The sequence below is a fragment of the Myotis nattereri genome, assembly GCF_964212035.1.
Source record: "Myotis nattereri genome assembly, chromosome: 7".
Lineage (NCBI taxonomy): Eukaryota > Metazoa > Chordata > Mammalia > Chiroptera > Vespertilionidae > Myotis > Myotis nattereri.
Window position 1 is genome coordinate 39,280,968 of NC_138082.1, and position 7,817 is coordinate 39,288,784.

Below are 7,817 nucleotides of genomic sequence, written 5' to 3' on the forward strand. Positions count from 1 at the left end.
GGAGGTGGGTATTTTCCTGCTATTGTGGAATTTTCAGAAGTTTGGGAAACAGAGGATTTAATTTTTTTGTTTTGTTTTGATACAGGACAGTCTGACAATGACTCTGGCAACGATACAAAAATCTCCATGCTTGTAAACCAGAATACCATTTGCAGCCATCTGGCCTGCGTGCAGCACCCTCTGAGGGGGACAGATATAGAAACGGTTAGCAATTAAGAGGTTTAAAATGGCTTTCCCATTAATTTCTGAACTGAACTATCCCATGATAAAGGTATAATGGGCAATGAAGGGGTTGCTGATTCTTTGTCAGCACACTTCCCATCATGATAAAAATTCTCTGACAAACTGCATTTCTTAATTTCTCAACCCCTCTCCACTACCACCACCACCATTCACCCAGATTTCTGGATTCGAAATTTCTTTTGTCCCAAATATCACATTCCCAATCGTGATAAACTAAAAAAATCCATTAAAAGATCCACAGTATGCCCAGTTGTGTTTATCATTCTCCTTTTTTAATATGACCAAGGCTTGATTCCAAAGAACAGATGAAATCCCTTTAAACAGCATAATGTGAATCACTGGCTTTTCATTTTAAGTTTCACCTTTAAATGATAAGCACTAAATATTTTGTTAGGATAGTTTTGAACAATAAAACACAGAAGAAAGTTTTAATTCTTGAAACCTAAAGACATCGTTCCCATAGATCAGGAAATATGACTTGCAACCTCTTTAAAATTATTTAAAGGTTTTTATAATAATAATTGGCATTATATATCAGGATATACAGATAGCACTACAAATTGTAGTCTTGTTACTTTCCAGGGTAATAATAAGAGACCAAAGTTATCCAGCGATCTAGAAACAAATTCTAAGGGGTTACACTGAAATTAAAGAGGAGAGAGTGAGAGAGAGTCCAGGAGAGGTTGTCTATTTCCACGCACGCAGCCTGGGCCTCAGATTTCTGTCCTGCCTGTCCAGAACATGATCTGCTAGTAGTAACCTGCAAAGCGGGCTTTGTGCTGTCACTGATTTCGCACTTTTTACATACAGTCACATGTTTTTATCTGAGGCTTGCAAAGATTTCTCACCAACTTGTCAAGTTCAGAAAACCCAGAACTGGAAAGAGATCAGACAAGAGTTTTCCCAGACAAATGAGCATGTTGGAGGAAGCCGCTGTCAATGGCAGTGGGAATTTCCCCTGTGCTTGAACACACTTTGCAGCACTGTGAAGACATTAAGAAGTTATGGTTTCATGCACCTGGCTAGTGATTTACGAAGTTGCCTCCTGATTTAATAGAGTGCTAGGAAGGCCTGTTGTTATACCAACTAAAAGAATCATAAAATGGTAATGAATGTTATGAAACTTCATGAATATTTCATCTGAAGGCTGTTAGATTTATCTTGAGGTTAAAGAGCACATAGGCCATAAATCAGGCCCAAGATGGAGTTGCTTGAGGTTCGTACTTAGTGAGGATGTTGACATGTTAGGTAAGGCTACAGGTGTTTACCACGTTAGTCACATGTTAGAACCCAGTGACTGAATATAGAGAAAAAAAATTCAGTTTTAAAATACATAATATTGAAAAGGATCACCAAAGGTTTCTAGGAAGCATTTGGTGTATTTTTTGAAACAATATCGACTTTATTGTAATTTTTCATTCATTTATTAAGTATTCAAAACTATAATCAATATTCAATAAAAAGGTATCACGAGGCTATTGAATAGGTGTGATAAAATGAAACAATGAGTATAAAGCCTGTACTTTAACTATGAACTACATATAACCATTTACATTAAATCTTTACTATATCATCAGTATCAAGGCAATTTCTCACTTGGAATATTTATAGTTAGTTTAAAATTCAGTAGTTATTTTGTTAGATAGGTATATTTTATTTCTTCCAATAGAACAAAAAAAAATTATGCTTCCCCAGGCTATACTAACGGCACAGAAGTGAAATTTACTTCAGTAATTATGGGATTTCCCTTCCAGCTTTGTAGCTAGGTGACAGCAAACCCCTTAACTCTTTTAAATTTAATTTTCCCTTGTCCTATATTTTCCAAAGTGTGGGAAATTTTATTTAAATATGGATATAATCTTTCTGAAAAGTTTTTATTTACCTGGCAGTGGAAATGAAAACATAAGTCCTCATTCATTCATTTGATCGGTCACTCAGAATATTTGTGAACGCCTAGTATGTGATGTGTACTGCTAGGTGATGGCAATGATATGGAAGATGGGCAAAACGTGGTCCCTACCTGCAGAATGTTTGGCTTCAAGAGGGGCACACGTAATTAAATAAGAAATGATAAAAAGTGTGATAGCTGACATAATAGAAGCTGTGATGAGGGTACATGGGAGGGATACATGCCCCAGAACTTAGGGGTCAAAGATAGCACCTAGAGAAAAGAATGTCTAGAATCAGACCCACCTGAACTATGAGTAAAGTCATAATGAAGGAGGATGTAGACTAGGAAGAAAGAAAAAACATGATCTAGCAGAGGAGCTGAGAAAAGCTTGTAATGGATAAAGTTCATTGAATGTGCACTTTTGTGGAAGAGCATGGGAAGACGGAGGGAAGGAAAGGAGGCCACAGACCACCTATAAACCCTGCCAGGAGCTGGAACTCCTCCTCAGGACAAAGGCCTTCACTGAGGGGGTTCAGCACGGTAGTGATATCCTAAACTTCCGTTTCATCTTGTTTAAAGTTACATGCCTTGTTTGGTAGAGAAAATGCTTTAGATGTCTACTCTTCATACTAGAATGAACACCAAGAATTTGATCAATGTCTAAGGCAGTGACTGATGGTTTTGAAAGCAGTATTGTTTTTTTCTTTTCCTCAATGTCTCCCTATTCACAATACAGACCAGGCCAAAGGCCTGAGCTGCGGTGTGTATGGGGTGGGCTTACTCTGCCTCCTATTTCTGTACAGTCAGTGTAAGATCGCAGCCTGTGGTAAGCACCAGGCCTAAAAGCAGTTTTATAAAGAGAGTTGCGAGTGGGAAATCCGATTATTTATGTAGAAAATGTTGAACATCACTAATGCTCTTAAATGGTGGAAAAGAGAATGACCAAGATACATGTCTCTAAGAATAAAGTCAGATACATAAACGTAAAAGGATTTCCTCATCAGAATGGAGTAGTTGCAAAGTTAGACCATGAGATTTTTTTTATGGAGGTCTTAAAAATATAAATTATCTTTCATTTTAAAAAGGAAAAAAGTGGCCTACATTTTTAAAAAATCATTCCTCAAGGAGGTGTATTTCTGAATTTCTGCACCCCCATTCTGCTCAATACCAAGAATATGGAGTATTAACATAATAACTAGTATTGATTAAGGGAATATGTCAGTCCCTAGTACTTTACATATGTTAGTCTATTTAATCCTCATTTTTAGATCTATATAGTAAACACTATGATTACCCCTGTTGTAAAGATGAGGGAACTAGGCACAGAGTTAAGCAATGTGCCTACATCATCCCGTCAGTGAGCTGCCGAGCTGGGACAGGAGCCCTGCAGGCAGGCTCTTAACCACTGTTCTCCGTCGGGACATACGACACGGTGACAGAGTTTACACGGTTTTTATTATAATAATCAGTAAAAATGTCAATAAAATTTACCACAAAAAAGAAATCTGTTCCTGGTTACCCTTTAATATTGTCTTATGATTGTTTATGAGGGAGTTCATACCTAGAGGAAGAAGAAAATCCAGTTTGACTTTCTGGGAGGCAGACATACCTTTGCAGACTTGCCACCTGCAGCAGCGCCTTTGCACACTGATGAGTCGTGTGCTGCTGTGGGAACCCCGCCAGAGACGCCTGATAGCCGAGGCCAGTTAGAGCACAGAGGCCTCATGGTCAACACCCCGAATGTCCAGGGCCACTCGGCACCGAGGCTAAGACACCATAAGCAGGTGCAAGGACACAAGCACAACAACCCCACGGTATACTGCGCATGTGTGTCCTTCTGCAGCCACAATATGACCGGTGTAACTATTGGCACGAAGCCTTCTTTGTCTCTGGAATAATATACAAGTTACTGACCAGCCAGTGTGCTGGAGTGTGAAGAAGTGTGCTGGAGAGACAGAGCTGAGAGCTGGGACTGCTACCATGTATGGCTAAGAGCTTCTAGAGAGCTCAGATATAGCTACCGTGTTAACCAGCCAGAGAGAAGCTCAGAGGTATTTACTATGTGAGGCTACAGAGACCAGCCAGTGTGCTGGGCAGGAGAGACAGGGGAAGCTGCTAAGGCGGTGAGTTTGGAGGCAGCATGTGGCTGCTCAGGTAATAGCTGTGGGTCCAGAGACTGCTACTACTCTGTAAAAAGGATATGTATTTGCCAGCTGGTGTGCGGTTAGCTATATGGACTTTGTTGTGAAAGACTGTGTTGTCTGATGCCTATATGGCCACTGGCTTCTGCAATAAAGACTCATTCTTATATACCCACAACTTTTCATGGCTTCTACATCTAAGACCCAACGTCCTAGGAGGTCCAGCCTCAGGCAGAGGGGCTCGGGTCCAACACCTGTAACTAGTGAGCAGAAGGTAAAGGAGGAACTTGGACTAAGTTCCCAACAGTTAGCGTAGTGAGTCAGGGTTTGAGAAGGAACCTACTCTGGCATAGTCGGGAAGAATTTAGAAGAATACATGGACTCGGAACAACTCAGAGCAGCAGGGCCATGCAGTGCTCTTGCTGCACCTGACAGCTACTTAGGACGGGGATATGTTGTGGAGTGGCATCATCAGGAGATTCTGTGGTTGTGTGAACATCACAGAGTGCGTTTACACCAACCTCTATGGTACAGCCTACTCCACACCTGGGCTACATGGTATATAGCCTACTGCCCCCAGGCGACAACCTGTATGGCATGTTATTGTACTTAATACTGTAGGCAGTTGTAACACACTGGTAAGTATTTGCAAATATAAACACATCTCAACATAAAAAGATACAGTAAAGATATGATATAAAGCCGAAACCGGTTTGGCTCAGTGGATAGAGCATCGGCCTGCGCACTGAAAGGTCCCAGGTTCGATTCCGGTCAAGGGCACGTACCTTGGTTGCAGGCACATCCCCAGTGGGGAGTGTGCAGGAGGCAGCTGGTCGATGTTTCTCTCTCATCAATGTTTCTAACTCTCTCTCTCTCTCCTTTCCTCTCTGTAAAAACTCAATAAAATATAAAAAAAAGATATGATATAAAAATAAAAACTTATAAACCTGTATAGGGCACTTACCATGAGTGGAGCTGGCAGGACTGGAAGTCACTGTGGGTGAGTCAGTGAGTCACGGGGGAGTGAATGTGAAGGCCTAGGACATTACTGTCCACTACTATACACTCTCTAAACACGACACACTGAGACTACACGAAATTTATAAAACAAGATTAAATCTAGCGTGAGAGAAAATGAAGTCAATCTGTGTGAGGCTGTTGCTGAAACAATATAAAATACTGTTTTACAGCACACTTTTTTTAAATAGAAAGAATATACTATAAAGTAACAATAAAAAGTACAGTGTAGTAAACACATAAACCAGTAACACAGTATTTGTTCTCACTATCAATTATTATGCAGTGTACATGACTGTATGGGCTATACTTTTATATGACTAGCAGCACAGCAGGTTTAATTTCACCAATGTCACCACAAACACATGAGTAATGTGTGGTACTATGATGTTACCATGGCTACAACATCACTAGGAGGTAAGAATTTTTCAGAATTATAATCTTCTGAGACTACCATCAAATATGTGGTCCGACATTGACCAGAACATCATTATGGGGCACATGACCATGTCAATGAATGCACTTTGTGTTCTTACTTTAGTACTAGTGTACAGTAAATGCATTAAGCACATGGCATCATTTGTAAGGCAATAAATAATTTTAAAAACTTTCCTTCAAATAATATGTCACACTGAACTGTCATTCTCATTACCCTAAACTGAGTTATAATGTTATTACCTAGGAGATGTCATATTCTTCATTCGAAATGGAAAGCATGATTTAGCTTCTAGAGGAAAACACCTTACATGCTTAAGCCCGTGTATAGAGCATAATACCAAAGTGTCCCTGATACAAAGAGTCATTTGTTCAATTTCTGACCTGCTCCACCCTAAAGAACAAGGAGAACATAAGATGACAAAATGTTTCAAGCAGCAACAGATTAATAGTCAAAATCTGTTTTCTATGTTTTCATTCATTTTGAATGAATCCAAAGTCTAATCTTAATGCTAATATAAATGCAGCAAACTGAACCATTAAATTGACCGTGTGATCTATCACACTTCACACTGCTTTATAAGCAAAATGTATCATTTTCAGGGGTTTTCTCCTAGTTAAATAATTGTAAGAAATATATCTTTTGCCACTAGTTTCATTGATAAAATATAGCACATCACTTAATTCATCCTTCCACTGTTCTATTCTATCATCTTCTACCAAGTGATTGGGATTCTGATCACCCTGTGTTCTGCTCTCAAATGAAAGCCTCTATTTACTCATCTGTTATTCTTCATGAAACAAAGCTCTAGTGTAACATCTGTTTTCTTACTGAATCTTCACCAGAGACTCAGATGCCACAAGCAATAACCTTGGGTTTCTCTCAGAAATCCCTGAGGGTCCCTGCTATGTCAAGGCTTGAATCTAAGAGAATTCATGGACAGAGTGCCGTTATTCGATTTTCATTTCTGAATTTGATTTGGGGTACATGAGCTTGATTGAATAATTACTGATCTTTGAGGCTAGACAGCACTTGATGAAAAAATTTAGAAGCTAGAAGCTTTAGCTCCATACCTTTTTCTCCACTGATGTTCAGCTAAGTTCACATCTTATTTTAATCTCAGGACACAGAGAACATTTGTTTTGTCTCAATCAGGTACTTTAATGAAATTCCCTGCTTCTAATACCAAATGATAATTTATAATTTCTAGTCTGAAAATGGCATCAATTTTGGAAAAATTTGTTTGCATTTCTTAATGGAATTTGCTGAAAATTTATTTATCCACTTAATTCAAATTACTGAGAAAAAGTTACAAATAAATTCCAATCAGAAGCAGATTTTGGCCGTAACACAAGTCTGAAGAAATAAATGTCCTAGAAAATTTGTAGATATTGGTCATTTTTTAAATTAGTCATAATATATGCTAAATAGCCAAATTGTATGGTTTATACTAATGTGTATGTGTGTGAATTAAGACATAAACATATTCACACAAATACTTAGACGTATATTCCATATTAATAGAATTGTTTTCAGTTTTCTTTTTTTTTCCAGCTGTATTAAGGTAAAATCCTATATAATAAAAGCCTAATATGCTAAGTGTCTGGTAGTCTCGTCATCCGTTCAACCAAACAAAGCATAATATGCTAATGAATGATATGCTAAGGCTGCTCAACTGCTAGCTGTGACATGCACTGACCACCAGGAGGCAGACAGTCAACCGGTCGACCAGTCACTATGACACGCACTGGCCACCAAAGGGCAGACGCTCCGACTGGTAGGTTAGCTTGCTGCTGGGGTCCGTCCAATCGGGACTGAGTGAGACAAGCCAGACATGCCCTGGAGCCCTCCTGTCTCCCTCCCTCGTCCCGATCGTGCACCGGTGGGATCCCTCAGCCTGGCCTGCACCCTTTCACAATCCGGGACCCATCAGGGGATGTCATAGATCCAATTTCAGCCTGATCCCGCAGGCCAGGATGAGGGACCCCACTGGTGCATGAATTTGTGCACCAGGCCTATAGTACACAAATAAAATTATAAAATATTTAAAGTGTACATTGTCATGATGTGGTAGACATATGCATTGTAA